The sequence below is a fragment of the Pelophylax lessonae genome (assembly GCF_965119305.1).
Source record: "Pelophylax lessonae genome assembly, chromosome: 5".
Taxonomy (NCBI): Eukaryota; Metazoa; Chordata; class Amphibia; order Anura; family Ranidae; genus Pelophylax; species Pelophylax lessonae.
The window spans coordinates 139,081,509-139,095,633 of record NC_138772.1 but is presented as its reverse complement, the minus strand read 5'-3'; the positions used below and the strand labels follow the sequence as shown (position 1 = coordinate 139,095,633).

The 14,125-nt window shown below is 41.9% G+C and overlaps 1 protein-coding gene across 3 annotated transcripts in view; it reads right to left on the bottom strand.

The window, feature by feature from the left end:
• The window catches only part of CREB5 (cAMP responsive element binding protein 5), a 593,699-nt gene that overhangs the window by 316,908 nt on the left and 262,666 nt on the right, over window positions 1–14,125 (bottom strand). The window lies entirely within an intron of this gene.

The following is a 14,125-nucleotide window of genomic DNA, read 5'->3' as shown; positions in this document are numbered from 1 at the left end:
CTGTTCCCTCTGCACGTCTAAGGGAGCGCTGTACAATTGAAGGTCCTGCGCTCGGACCGCGCAGCCGCAGACGTGGCGGCCGGGGAGCAGAGCAGTGCGCCCCGACCCACCCATTCTGTGACAATAGCGAATGAAAATTTGCTATTGTCACACGGATCCTCCTCCTGGCCAATCAGGGAGTGGGTCCTCCCGCTTCCTGATTGGCCAAAAGGCAAACCCAGTGCCATTGGATGAGGAGGCGGGAGTACTGAGGACTCGGAGACGCGGGGAGCCGGGGACTGAAGAGAAGTTGCGTGACCGTCCGTGAGGTAAGTGCATGGGTCTCGCGGGGAGATCACTGGCCCTCTGCAATTATTGGGGGCATGCTGTGGGCACTGTGCAATTATTGGGGGCATGCTGTGGCACTCTGCAATCATTGGGGGCAATGCTGTGGCACTCTGCAATTATTGGGGGCAATGCTGTGGGCACTCTGCAATTATTGGGGGCAATGCTGTGGGCACTCTGCAATTATTGGGGGCAATGCTGTGGCACTCTGTAATTATTGGGGGCAATGCTGTGGGAACTCTGCAATTATTGGGGGCAATGCTGTGGCACTCTGCATTCATTGGGGGCAATGCTGTGGGCACTCTGCAATTATTAGGGGCAATGCTGTGGGCATTCTGCAATTATTGGGGGCATGCTGTGGGCCCTCTGCAATTATTGGGGGCAATGCTGTGGCACTCTGCAATTATTGGGGGCATGCTGTGGGCACTCTGCAATTATTGGGGGCAATGCTGTGGCACTCTGCAATCATTGGGGGGCAATGCTGTGGGCACTCTGCAATTATTGGGGGCAATGCTGTGGGCACTCTGCAATTATTGGGGGCAATGCTGTGGGCACTCTGCATTGATTGGGGGCAATGCTGTGGGCACTCTGCAATCATTAGGGGCAATGCTGTGGGCACTCTGCAATCATTGGGGGCAATGCTGTGGGCACTCTGCAATGATCATTGGGGGCAATTCTGTGGCACTCTGCAATCATTGGGGGGCAATGCTATGGGCACTCTGCAATCATTGGGGGCAATGCTGTGGGCACTCTGCAATGATTGGGGTCAATGCTGTGGGCACTCTGCAATGATTGGGGGCAATGCTGTGGCACTCTGCAATGATTGAGGGCAATGCTGTGGCACTCTGAAATCATTGGGGGCAATGCTGTGGTCACTATGCATTGAAAGGGGGCACGCTGGTCTCTCTGCATTGAAAGGGGGGCATGCTGGTCACTGTGCATTGAAAAGGGGGCACGTTGGTCATTTTGCATTAAAAGGGGGCACGCTGGTCATTCTGCTGGGAAAGTTGGAACTGGTTACTAAACTTTTTGAATCCCACCACTGTATATATACATATATATATATATATATATATATATATATATAAGATCAAAAGCAGACATATGAACCAGCAGAACTTATGTCTGTAATGACAGTTATTGAATTTAGTATAAAGTGTGCTCCAATAATTCTATGATACCCAAAAAGAATCTTGTGGCCTTTTAGAAGTTCAGGAACAAGCTTCACCCACTGCAGATATACAAACACTAAGATGGATTTAGATGCGCTTATAATATAAATGTCATATAAAGAAAGCAATTCCGCTTATGTTTAACAGCAGTTAACGCCCTTAGGGTTGTCAAGGTCAGTCTCCAATCTCTGAAAGATTCAACAGGCTGGCCACTGAATGGAAATTCTAGCTGCTGGCCTCATCATAGTGCATTTTGAGGGACTACTGCAAGGCAACCAATTTTTTTAGCAATGGTGGCCTACATATTTTTTTCAGTAAAGCTAAAATTTAGGAAAATCCCTCTGACACCAAATGTCATAAACCTAAAGCTCATGTATTTTAAATCTTGAATATTTTTCCTAATGTTCCTGCCCAGACCTCTGCAATGTGACCCTGGGCAGCTCATAAGGCAACTGTTAGAGAGCTCCTTATTCAAATAGTCAACAATTATAAGAAACACTACAAAGCGCTTCTCAAACAGAAAGAAGAGGAGCTGACCAAATTACTTAAGGAACATAAACATAACCTACACAGTATCTCCAGTGGACCCAAAGCAGATTTTACTCTCAGGCAGACAAGCTAGGTAGACAATGGCCCTGGAAACTAACCCCAAGAGAGCTAGTTTCCCTATCCCTAAAATTAGGAAATCAAATTAATCATTTACACAGAACACCCAGCCATTCCTATTACCAAAGAATGTATAAAGACATACACATTTCGACCCAACTGGATATGATTTTACCTCTCAGTTACCTATTCCCTCATTGTTGGAAGAGCATAAGGCTGTGAAAGGAAAGGGAGAACACTGTCGAAGAAGACATTTTGGCCATCAAACAAGCCCCACTGGCTAAAATTTGCCCCACTGTTAGCCCCTCGTTTAGTTAATTATTTCAATGCTATACAAAAAGGGAACCAAATAGATATGAACTTTAAAGGGCTTTTATTAGTCTCACACTGAAACCCCACAAAGACCGAAGTGATGTCACAAACTACAGGCTGATCTTTTTAATTAATAACAATTTAAAGCTGTTGACAAAAAACTATGCCACTAGGCTGTACAACTTTATAGAAGAATATCATCACATAGACCAAGTGGGTTTTCTCCCACATAGGCAGGTGGCCAACCAAGTGCGATGATCAATTGATTTAATCTCTCTTTTGCATTCTTCCTGGAATGGGGCAAGACCTAGGAAGGTAAAGCTGTTATCATTGGATATATGCAAAGTGTTTGACATAATTTCTTGGTCCTACCTTTTCAGTATCCTGGCTAGATGGAACTTTGGTCCCATATTCCTTGCCTCTCTATGCTCTTTATATAGCTCTCCAACAGCCCAAAATTTGTTAGGAGGCCATAAATCCTAGGCTATCACCACTGCCTCAGGCATTAAGCAGAGATCCCCATGAACCCCCCTCCCACTTATCATCGCAATAGAGACTTTGGCTATAGCAATACGTGCTGACCCTAATTTTTAGGTAAAGCCAGTTGGACCAGACTTCACATATGTGTGTCAATCACCGATGCATTGTTGGTATTTGTAACCCCCCCCCCCCCCCCACTACTCCTGCAAATCTGCTGTTCCTTCTAAAATTATTTGGACAGATCTCTGGTTTATTAGTTAATTTGGGATAAATCGGAGGCAATGAATACCAAATTAGAGGACTTTTACAAAGCCTTAAATCCCAATATTCTTTTTCTTGGCAACCCACCTTGTTACTTTATCTAGGCATTAAGCTCACCCCTTAAAAAACAAAATACCCTAACATTATTCAACAAACTAACAGAGGAGATGCAAACATGTTCAACCGCTTCTTTGTCTTGGTTGGGCAAAATTGATTTGGTCAAAATTACAGTTTTTTCCAATACTATTATATTATTCCAGAACGCTTCCCATTCCAGTACCTATAACTACACTTAATAAATTTCAAGCAAGGATTTTTAAACATTTTTATAGCCCTGCACACACTATATACCTTCAAAGAATCAGGTGGGCTGGGCATTCCTGATTTCAAGAAGTACTATATCGCAGCTCAGTTGACCCAATTACTTCAACTCTATTCCATCTATTATTGACCTGACTGGATCTTAACTGAGGCTCAGGCTTGTAATCCTTTAACAATTGATTTAGTTATGTGGGTCTCCTCGAAACTCCACAAGGCTGTCTTTAGCCCCAGGCTATCTCACAAGGTCAGACTTTTCTGGACACAAGTCCATTTTCTGATATTTCAGTAACTATGGTAAACTTTGGCAAGGACGCTCAGGTTGCCATCTTCGGTGAAGAATATTCCTAGGCATACTTAAACATTGATCTATTTAATATTTTTGGTGCCTAAAATAGTAATCTGTTTTAAAAGATTGAGAACTACCTTTCCCTCCCTTCCTCCTCCCTTTCCCCCCTCTCTTTTGCACCTTAACTCCCACCCTTTCCTTTATTTTTTTTATCTTCTCTTTTCCGTTTAGGCAGTTATTTTTTCTGTTAAATATCTAATACAAATGAACTTTGTGCTCATGTTCCCTCTGCTCCCCTGTGCAGCAAATAGAGTTACCTGTATTATATCATGGTATGGATATGTTAGTCTTTTTCTTTCTCTTATAAGTTTACTACCCGCCCCCCTTTCAGGTTTTCTTCTCAAAAGGTTCTATGTGATGTAACATATCCATCTAGTTTTCTACAGCTTGATAAAGTTCTTAGATTGCTAAACATACTTTACTTACATATTGCATGCCAATGGATCACTGGGTACATCCTTGGGTTTTTGTTTTAACCTACCCTTTTCTTTGTTTTTCTTATACTTTTTCTGTATTGGCATGTACTACCATTGCATTTCCTTTTGCTTATTACAAATAGATAAATAAATAAAGATGATTGGAATAGAAGAAATGCTAAGAAAAGTGTCCACTGTTGCTTGAAGAATATTCAGAATGCAACACCTCTAGGAGTGCCAGATTCCTAGTCCACATCACAGTCTGTGGTTCCTCCCACCAGCTACTAAGAAAACGGTGAACTGAGAATTCAACACTCCAGGGTATGTCAGATTTTCAAGACTCTTCAACTGCACAAATCATTGATACATGCAATAGTGTAATAACCTGAACTTAATTGTGTATGAGTATTTTGACATTGCCCGTACAAAAGGGCTCATATGGGGGGGGGGGGGGGGGGGGAGATCATCTCATCAGTTTGCTGTGGTTTCTTTTATTGTTCAGTCACTGGCTGGGGGGGGGGGAGTGGGGGATGCAATACCTGCATGTGTTACATAACTACAAAAGAAAGAAATCAGGTCCCCTCCCATGGCCAAAAGGGCTGAGTTGTGTGGCTGAGTTTTGTAACTCTCAGCACTAGAAGAATAAAAATGACAATCATTTGGCAAGTAAAAAACAGCTGTTTGCCCAGAGTTTGACTTTAAAACTGAACTCTCTTTAGGGAAAAGAGATGGTATGGGAAAAGCTCTAATTCTACCCAGCATTTATTGCTCCACCTTTTAAAATCATCCTTACTGCTTTGAAATCCACTTAAGGGTTAATTGTAATGTCTTTTTAAATATCGGAGCATAATCCATCTCTTATGGTTAAAAAATGTTCTTTGGTGAGTCTGTCAGTCACCTGGGGCCGATTGGATTACAAAGACCTAAAAAATGCTTCTAATCTTCCATCATTTACCACAAAAAAATTAAGCAGCCTATGTGTTAAAGATGTAGATGGCTTGAGACTGAGCAGATCACCAGCGGCAGCAGAATCCAACAAAGGCAGGCTGTGGGGTGGTGTCAGAAGAAATCACCTCTACAGGCTTGTAAGGAGTTAGAAAGGGCTGTAAAAACAACACCTTTTATGAGAAATTAACCCATTTTGTACTTCATCCACAGTCATTATTTTCTACGTGTTTTTTTTTTTTTTTCGTTTTTTTTCACTCGATTGCCACATTAATTCATGAGGCAAAAAGCACACCATTAACAACTACTTAAAATTCTATTTTAATCTTTCATGTGCAATGCAAAACAACAGATTTGATTAATAGTCCAACTCCAGGCTCTTCTCGACTGCCCCTCAGAGGCCCTCTGGCTGTATGGTACCTTTTATTTTATGTAATACTTATCCTTTCAGAAGTGTTCAGGTCGCTCATGTGATGAATTTGGTCCTCTTCCTCTTGGTCTCTTTTCCAGTGCTGCAATGAAAAAAAGGGCATCCAAGAAACGGCTGGGACTTTGATATGAGGTTAAAGAAGGTAATGAGAGGCCAAGAAACCCTTGAAGAGTCAACTGGCTTAGGTTACGCTGCTCACGACAGGCAAGGCTGCCCTACTGTGGGTACTCCAACAGGTTACCAGGAAAAGACGCGCATATATGGAAGGAGCACCAGACCAAAAAATAAGAGTCCAAATTAATTTATTAATGTTCTTTTAAAAGACATTCCACACGTTTCGGGGTCAAAGTAACTCCCCCTTCTTTAGGGCTACAATAAAACATAATATAATGTAAAAATAACTGTAACTAATAAAATCTTGAGTCTAACAATCATAAAACAGCACAGATAACATACATATACATTAATCAGATATCATTAATTGGGAAAATGAACTCTTTGCACCTTATCATTTAATAACTGATATTCCTTCATTACTTCATCTTCATTTCATTGTATGTATGCATGTTTGTGAATATGCGGGTATTTGTCGATGTATGTATGTGTGCGCACATGTTATCCGTGATATTTTATGATTGTTAGACTCATGATTTTATCAGTCACAAATATTTTTATATTATATTATGTTTTATTATAGTCCTGAAGAAGGGGGAGTTCCTTTGACCCCCAAAACGCGTTGGCTGTCTTTTAACATAACATCAATAATTTAATTTGGACTCTTATGTTTTGGTCTGGCACTCTTTCCATGTGTGCACATCTTCTCCAGTGCTGAGCACTTCTCAATGTTGCAGAGTGATGCTCTCAAAGGATATCAGCACTGCTCTATGCATCATGCTATTCTGTGCCTGAAAGGTGCCCTGGGGAAAACTGGAGGGTGCAAAATCTGGTGCAGCTCTGCATAGAAAACAATGAGCTTCTTGGTTGAAGCTGAAGTAAGGCCCCTTTCACACTATCCGTCCGTCGGACGGATTCCGTTTTTCTCAGCGGGGGATCAAGCCGCCGATCCCCCGCTGAGCAGGAGGATGACAGCTGTGTCTCCGTGCTGTGTGCTGAGACACAGCTGTCAGTTCCCCATGCATCTCTATGGGGGAAATCGGATGGGAACAGACCGTCGGTCCGTTCTCATCCGATCCCATCTGATCCGCTGGACGGATGGAAAATAGGGTTTCCATCCGTCCAGATTTGACGGATCGGATCGGATGTCAGCGGACATGTTTCCGCTGACATCCGATCCCCCATAGAGATGCATGGGGGGACCGTTCAGATCCGCCAAAAATAACGGACAGGCGGATCTGAACGGTCCGCCTGTGTGAAAGGGGCTTTAGAAGCTGACTGGTTACTATGCACAGCTGCACCAGATTGTGAGTGCATCAGTTTAGTACATTTCCCCTTGCGCTTTTTTCAACCCAGAAGACTGAGGACATCTAGTGGAGGAAAGGAATTTTTGAGGGGGAGAGCGCTGAAGGGAAGGTGAGTAGAGCTGCTGTTTTTTTTTATTTTTTTAATCACTGTCTGGGGAACCATACCAAAAAAAAATCTATTTGCCTGGAGACACACATTTAGGTTCAGTTACCGAGCAGCAAATACTCACCTGGCATAGGCAGCCCTGCTCCTCTATTCAGTCACTGGGAGTGATGGGAATACCAGTTACTGCTGGCCTGGGTATAGAGGAGCAGGTGACTTACTCCACATGAAAACACTGGTGTGCTGTCACACAGGAGCAGTCAGCCCTGTGTAAGTCAGCCCTGTGATGGGAAAATCCACTTAGGCTTACACACAGCCGTATTTTTTCACTCTCAGGAGCTAAACAGGGGAGCAAACAGAAGCTCAATATAATATGCATAGGAGGAGGGTTATAAAGTGATCCTGTTGCATTTGTCTCTTTAAAAATACTGTGTTTAGTTTTTTTCATACTTTTTTTCTTTTTGCTGATATCCTCCAGGCTCTTTCAGTCACTTCTTGCCTACATGCATGCACTGCAACATCAGCTACTATATATGTCATTGCCCAGAACTGGTTTTCTGATTATGACAACTGTGGAGTGAGTATGTCAACTTTGCATCAGTCCAATCTCTTATAGTCTGTACTGGAACTGCATATAAACATTTGCAGAATAAGGACTGAGAACTGTCATTCCATAGTGGCAAGAGCCTTAGCAGGAACCTTTATGGCGGGATTACCAGGTAGTATTTTACTGAAAGCTGGAGATTTCAAAATATTAAACATAACTTGAAATTACATTATTAAATACAATTTTTGTGATTGGGTCTACTTTAACTACAATGTACTGACCTCTGACTGGCCACTATAGATCACTGCTGTTTGTAAACTGTAATTGCTCTGGGACTGTCTGGTTGAATAAGTCTTTATATGCAGAATTTACTAAAAAAAAATTGTGGTAATAGTTTAAACTGGAAAAAGAGACAGAAGATGGAAATGCTGAGCCGAAGTTCCTTGTTATTTTTATTTTTCCTTACTGTGGGCACAAAGAATTTTAACTTTTATATCAAAGTTAGGCCCCTTTCACACTTGTGTGACCTAAAAGTGACGCAATTTTGAGGCAATTTTTTTGCAGTGATTTTGATGCAATTTTGACTGGACTTGAAGCAATGCATTTGTCTATGGACCTCAAACGCATTAAAATCAGCCCAAAGTAGTGCAGGGACTACTTTGAAGTTGTTGCGACTTGAAGTCTTACAGATATGAATGATACTCATTGGAAATCATGGAGTATGACTTGTCATGCGACTTTGCAGTCCCGAAACGCAGGACAAGTCGCACAAGTGTAAAAGGGGCCTAAACAGTATTTTTTTCATAGGTAAATATACTTTCTATTCTAGTATGTTGCTCACAGGACATTTACTAAATTTTGAAGGCATTTTAAGTAAAAAAACATTAACATAGAAACATAGAAACATAGAATGTGTCGGCAGATAAGAACCATTTGGCCCATCTAGTCTGCCCAATATATCTGAATCCTATGAATAGTCCTTGGCCCTATCTTATATGAAGGATAGCCTTATGCCTATCCCATGCATGCTTAAACTCCTTCACTGTATTTGCAGCTACCACTTCTGCAGGAAGGTTATTCCATGCATCCACTACTCTTTCAGTAAAGTAATACTTCCTCATATTACTTTTAAACCTTTGCCCCTCTAGTTTAAAACGGTGTCCTCTTGTGGTAGTATTTCTTCTTTTAAATATGCTCTCCTCCTTTACCGAGTTGATTCCCTTTATGTATTTAAAGGTTTCTATCATATCCCCTCTGTCTCTTCTTTCTTCCAAGCTATACATGTTAAGGTCCTTTAACCTTTCCTGGTAAGTTTTTTCCTGTAATCCATGTACTAGTTTAGTAGCTCTTCTCTGAACTCTCTCTAGAGTATCTATATCCTTCTGGAGATATGGCCTCCAGTACTGCGCACAATACTCCAAGTGAGGTCTCACCAGTGTTCTGTACAGCGGCATAAGCACTTCTCTCTTTCTACTGCTTATACCTCTCCCTATACATCCAAGCATTCTGCTGGCATTTCGTGCTGCTCTATTACATTGTCCTCCCACCTTTAAGTCTTCTGAAATAATTACTCCTAAATCCCTTTCCTCAGATACTGAGGTCAGGACTGTGTCAAATATTCTATATTCTGCCCTTGGGTTTTTACGCCCCAGGTGCATTATCTTGCACTTATCCACATTAAATTTCAGTTGCCAGAGTTCTGACCATTCTTCTAGTTTTCCTAAATCCTTTTCCATTTGGCATTTCCCTCCAGGAACATCAACCCTGTTACATATCTTTGTGTCATCAGCAAAAAGACAAACCTTACCATCGAGGCCTTTTGCAATATCACTTATGAAGATATTAAACAAAATTGGTCCCAGTACAGATCCCTGAGGTACCCCACTGGTAACATGACCTTGTTCTGAATGTTCTCCATTGACTACAACCCTCTGTTGTCTGTCACTCAGCCACTGCCTAATCCACTCAACAATATGGGAGTCCATGTTCAATGACTGTAGTTTATTGATAAGTCTTCTATGTGGGACAGTGTCAAAAGCCTTACTAAAATCTAGATATGCAATGTCTACTGCACCTCCACCGTCTATTATTTTAGTCACCCAGTCAAAAAAATCTATAAGATTTGTTTGACATGATCTCCCTGAAGTAAACCCATGTTGTTTTTCATCTTGCAATCCATGGGATTTAAGATGTTCCACAATTCTATCCTTTAACCACTTGCCGACCGCCGCACGACTATCTACGGCGGCGGTCAGCCCCTCACAGGCAAAGTGACGTAGGTCTACGTCGCTCGCCTGTGAGGGTTTAGGGAGCGAGCGCGCGCCGCCGGAGGCGCGCTCCCGCTCCCGCGTGGTCACGGACCCCCCCGCGCGTGTGACCGGCGGACCCGATCGCCGCCGGCCACTCTGCGATCGGCGGGGGAGAGGGAGAAAGTCAGGCAGCTTGTGTAAACAAGCTGCCTGTCATTCTCCTCTCTGTATGAGAGATGATCACATGGATCTACTATGTAGATCCATTGATCACTCTGCATACAGTTGAAGCCACAGCCAATCACAGTTAGAATCACGCCCCTAGGGACACACACAGCCCCTCCCTCTCAAATAAAGTTAACCCCTTCACTACCAGTGTATTTTTACAGTAACAGTGCATATATATAGCACTGATTACTGTAGAAATGTCACTGGTAACCCCAAAAGTGTCAAAAATGTCAGTCAAGGGTCCGATCTGTCCGCCGCAATGTCGCAGTACCGCAAAAAAAATCGCAGATCGCCGCCATTACGCGTTAAAAAAAAAAACAACAAAAATGACAAAAATCTTTCCCTTTGTTAGTAAACGCAATAACTTTTGCGCAAACCAATCAAAATACGCTTTTTGCGATTTTTTTTACCAAACATAGGTAGCATAAAACAAATTGGCTGAAAATATTAAAAAATTTTGATTTTTACATTTTTTTTGGGGGGAATTTCATATAAAAAAAAGGGAAAAATATTGCTATTTTTGCAAAATTTACGCTCTTTTTTTGTTTATAGCGCGTGATCAAAAAATCGCACAGGTGATCAAATACCGCCAAAAGAAAGCTCTGTTTGTGGGAAAAAAAGGACGCCAAATTCGTTTAGGTACAGCGTCGCACGACCGCGCAATTGTCCGTTAAAGTCACGCAGTACCGAATCGCAAAATACTCTCTGGTCGTTTAGCAGCCAAATCCTCCGGGGCTTAAGTGGTTAATAGGGTTTCCATTAATTTGCCTACTATTGATGTCAGACTCACTGGTCTATAGTTGCTCGATTCCTCCCTACTACCTTTTTTGTGAATGGGCACGACATTTGCCAATTTCCAATCTTCCGGGACGACTCCTGTTACTAATGATTGGTTAAATAAATCTGTTAATGGTTTTGCCAGCTCACCACTAAGCTCTTTTAATAATTTTGGGTGTATCTCATCAGGACCCTGTGACTTATTTGTCTTCACTTTAGACAGCAATCTTAGAACGTCTTCCTCTGTAAAGACACATGCATCAAACGATTCAAAAAAAGGAGAGTATTCAAACCCTTATATTCTTCACTGGTTCAATGTGACATTCGTTACCGATGGAACTATCCTTTCTGGCTGCAATTCACTTATAAGTTATAACAACAGATCTCATTACTTTCACTCATGTTGAAAAAATTCTACTGAAGTTGGGATTCATCTCTCACAGTCCATCATCTCAGAATCAACCTAGATCCAGTAATCCCCTTCCTCGGCTTACACCTCTTTGGTCCGTCCCATCATCAAAGAAAACTGCAACTCCATGCCGAGTTACCTGAGAATTTCCTGAACAATGCCAGCTGACTCTTCTATGGTGGTGGCTTCTCAGTGGTCCTTTTATGGGACATTAGCTGTTGTCCTGTTTGGTGTCCTTTATGTGCCTTAAACCTGGTATTTTTATACCCAAGCTGACCTTGGACCGTTTGGTTTGCAGATTCACGTTTTTAGTTCTGCACCATGCATTTAATAATTGTTGACTTATAGTCATTGTTTTACTTTTTTTTTTTTTTCTAAGGCTGCTTAAGGGCTCCCAAGAGGGCCTTTATTTTCTCTACTAGTTAACACCTGTGTTAGGAGGAGGCTATGCACTCTCCCAATTTGTTGGACTCTTCCCTTTGGTTAACTTTGGTGGAAACTCCCACATTCCCAGAATGTGAGTGGTATTAATACTCACTGTTTCAGTTTGGTCAATTAATCAAAGCTATACCCTTTCATACTGGGTATCCTTAGGCCCATGTATCTCTTACCTTTTTTTCTTCTCGATTATTTTTCTGGTACTAATCTTTTTTTCCTTTTCCTTTCTGAGGGTCAGTTGGAACTTCTCTTGGATTCCTACATGAATTCAAACGTTGGTGGGTAAGTCTACTTGTCTACAGCTATCTTTATCCTTTAACATGTCCAAGTTAAATAACTGCATAAACCACTTCACACTTTATTTATCACAAACCCAAATACAATGCACTCACAAACGCAAGAAAATAACAGGCCTTCATAATCGCATATAATCAGAGTAACACGGGTGCACTGGTAGGCGATGTTGCAGGGCATGAACCTTACGGTGACCGGAAGTACCTGGGTGACACGTACGGAGGCTTTGGAGGTCCGAAACATCAGCGTGGAGAGGGTGAGCTAAACCAACATCGCCTACCAGTGTACACGTGTTACTCTGATTATATGCGATTATGAAGGCCTGTTATTTCCTTGCGTTTTTGAGTGCATTGTATTTGGGTTTGTGATAAATAAAGTGTGAAGTAGTTTATGCAGTATCACACTAGTGCGACTCCTTTTTGTTTTCCCTATACCTGCTTGATGGGTGAAACATCTTGAGGAAAAGGGACGCATGGTACAGCCTAAAGATCATCAGGGATGAATGCCTAGTTCTGCAGTTGCAGCTGATCCAAGAGGGAGACTTGTGTATAAGCTTGTTTGCCTGTCCTATGAGAATAGGTGGGCCATATGTTCTGGTGAGTTACAATCCCCCTCTTTTTGTCACAACGGTGGAGGATTTGCAGTTTGGTGACCCCATAATACACTGGTGACCCCTACTTGGTGGAGAGGATTGTTGCAAGACCATTTTCCCTCTATATTTAGAGATGGACGTTTATATGTGAAATTCTTCATATGCATATGTGAAACGTTCAAAGGACTCTTTATTTGCCTGTCATTTAATTGATTAATGATATGTGAGCTATCTGCGCTACTTATACTAATTTCGTGATTCCATTAGGGATTTTTGATTTAAGTATATTTTTTTAGCACTCATACATCTATTTCCCAAAGACAACCTTTGGATATGACGCTGAGCACATGCACTCAACTTCTTTGGTGGACCATGGTGAGGCCTGTTCTGAGTGGAACCTGTCCTGGTAAACCACTCTATGGTCTTGGCCACCGTGCTGCAGCTACGTTTCAGAGTCTTGGCAATTTTCCTATAGCTGGGGCAATCTTAATGTAGAGCAACGATTCTTTTTTTCAGATCCTCAGAGAGTTCTTTGCCATGAGGTGCCATGTTGAACTTCCAGTGACCAGTATGAGAGAGTAAGAGCGATAACATCGAATTTAACACGCCTGCTATTCATACCTGAGACCTTGTAACACTAACGAGTCACATGACACTGGGGAGGGAAAATGGCTATTTGGGCCCAATTTGGACATTTTCCCGTAGGGGTGTACTAAGTACACTTTTGTTGCCAGTGGTTTAGACATTAATGGCTGTGTGTTCAGTTATTTGGAGGGGACAGAAAATTTACACTGTTATACAAGCTGTACACTCACTACTTTACATTGTAGCAAAGTGTAATTTCTTCAGTGTTGTCACATGAAAAGATATAATAAAATATTTACAAAAATGTGAGGGGTGTACTCACTTTTGTGAGATACTGTATTTCTTCTTTCGGAACTGTTACCTACACTACTTTCAGCTAAGATAGTTTTAACACCCTGGTCTGACCAAGACCCTGTTGTTTTACTATTATCTAATTTGACGGTCAAATTGGCTAAATCTCATTGGCGTTTGAATGACTCTATTCTCAGTAATAAATCCCATTGTCTATCAGCGCCCACTTGATACTAATAAAGCAGAAGACATTAACCGCGCTATCAACTGGGCGGCACATGAAACTTCTATCTGGGGTTTTTTGATTCAGCTATCATCTAGACTTAAGAAAGCTTGCAACGAGGTAATTACTGCCAAAACCAAGGAATACGAAGCCCTAGCTGACCAACCTAAACGATTCCCCCACCCTGACCTACTGAACAAACTTGAACAAGCTCGCACGGAACTTAATATTTGCCTAACTACAAAGGCGGAGAAAGACTTACGCTGGGCTAGTTATACATTTTTTTACCTGGCGTTACTGACCCCTAACCACACATACACAGCTCTTCCAAAAATGAGACTTTCAAGAGGCAATC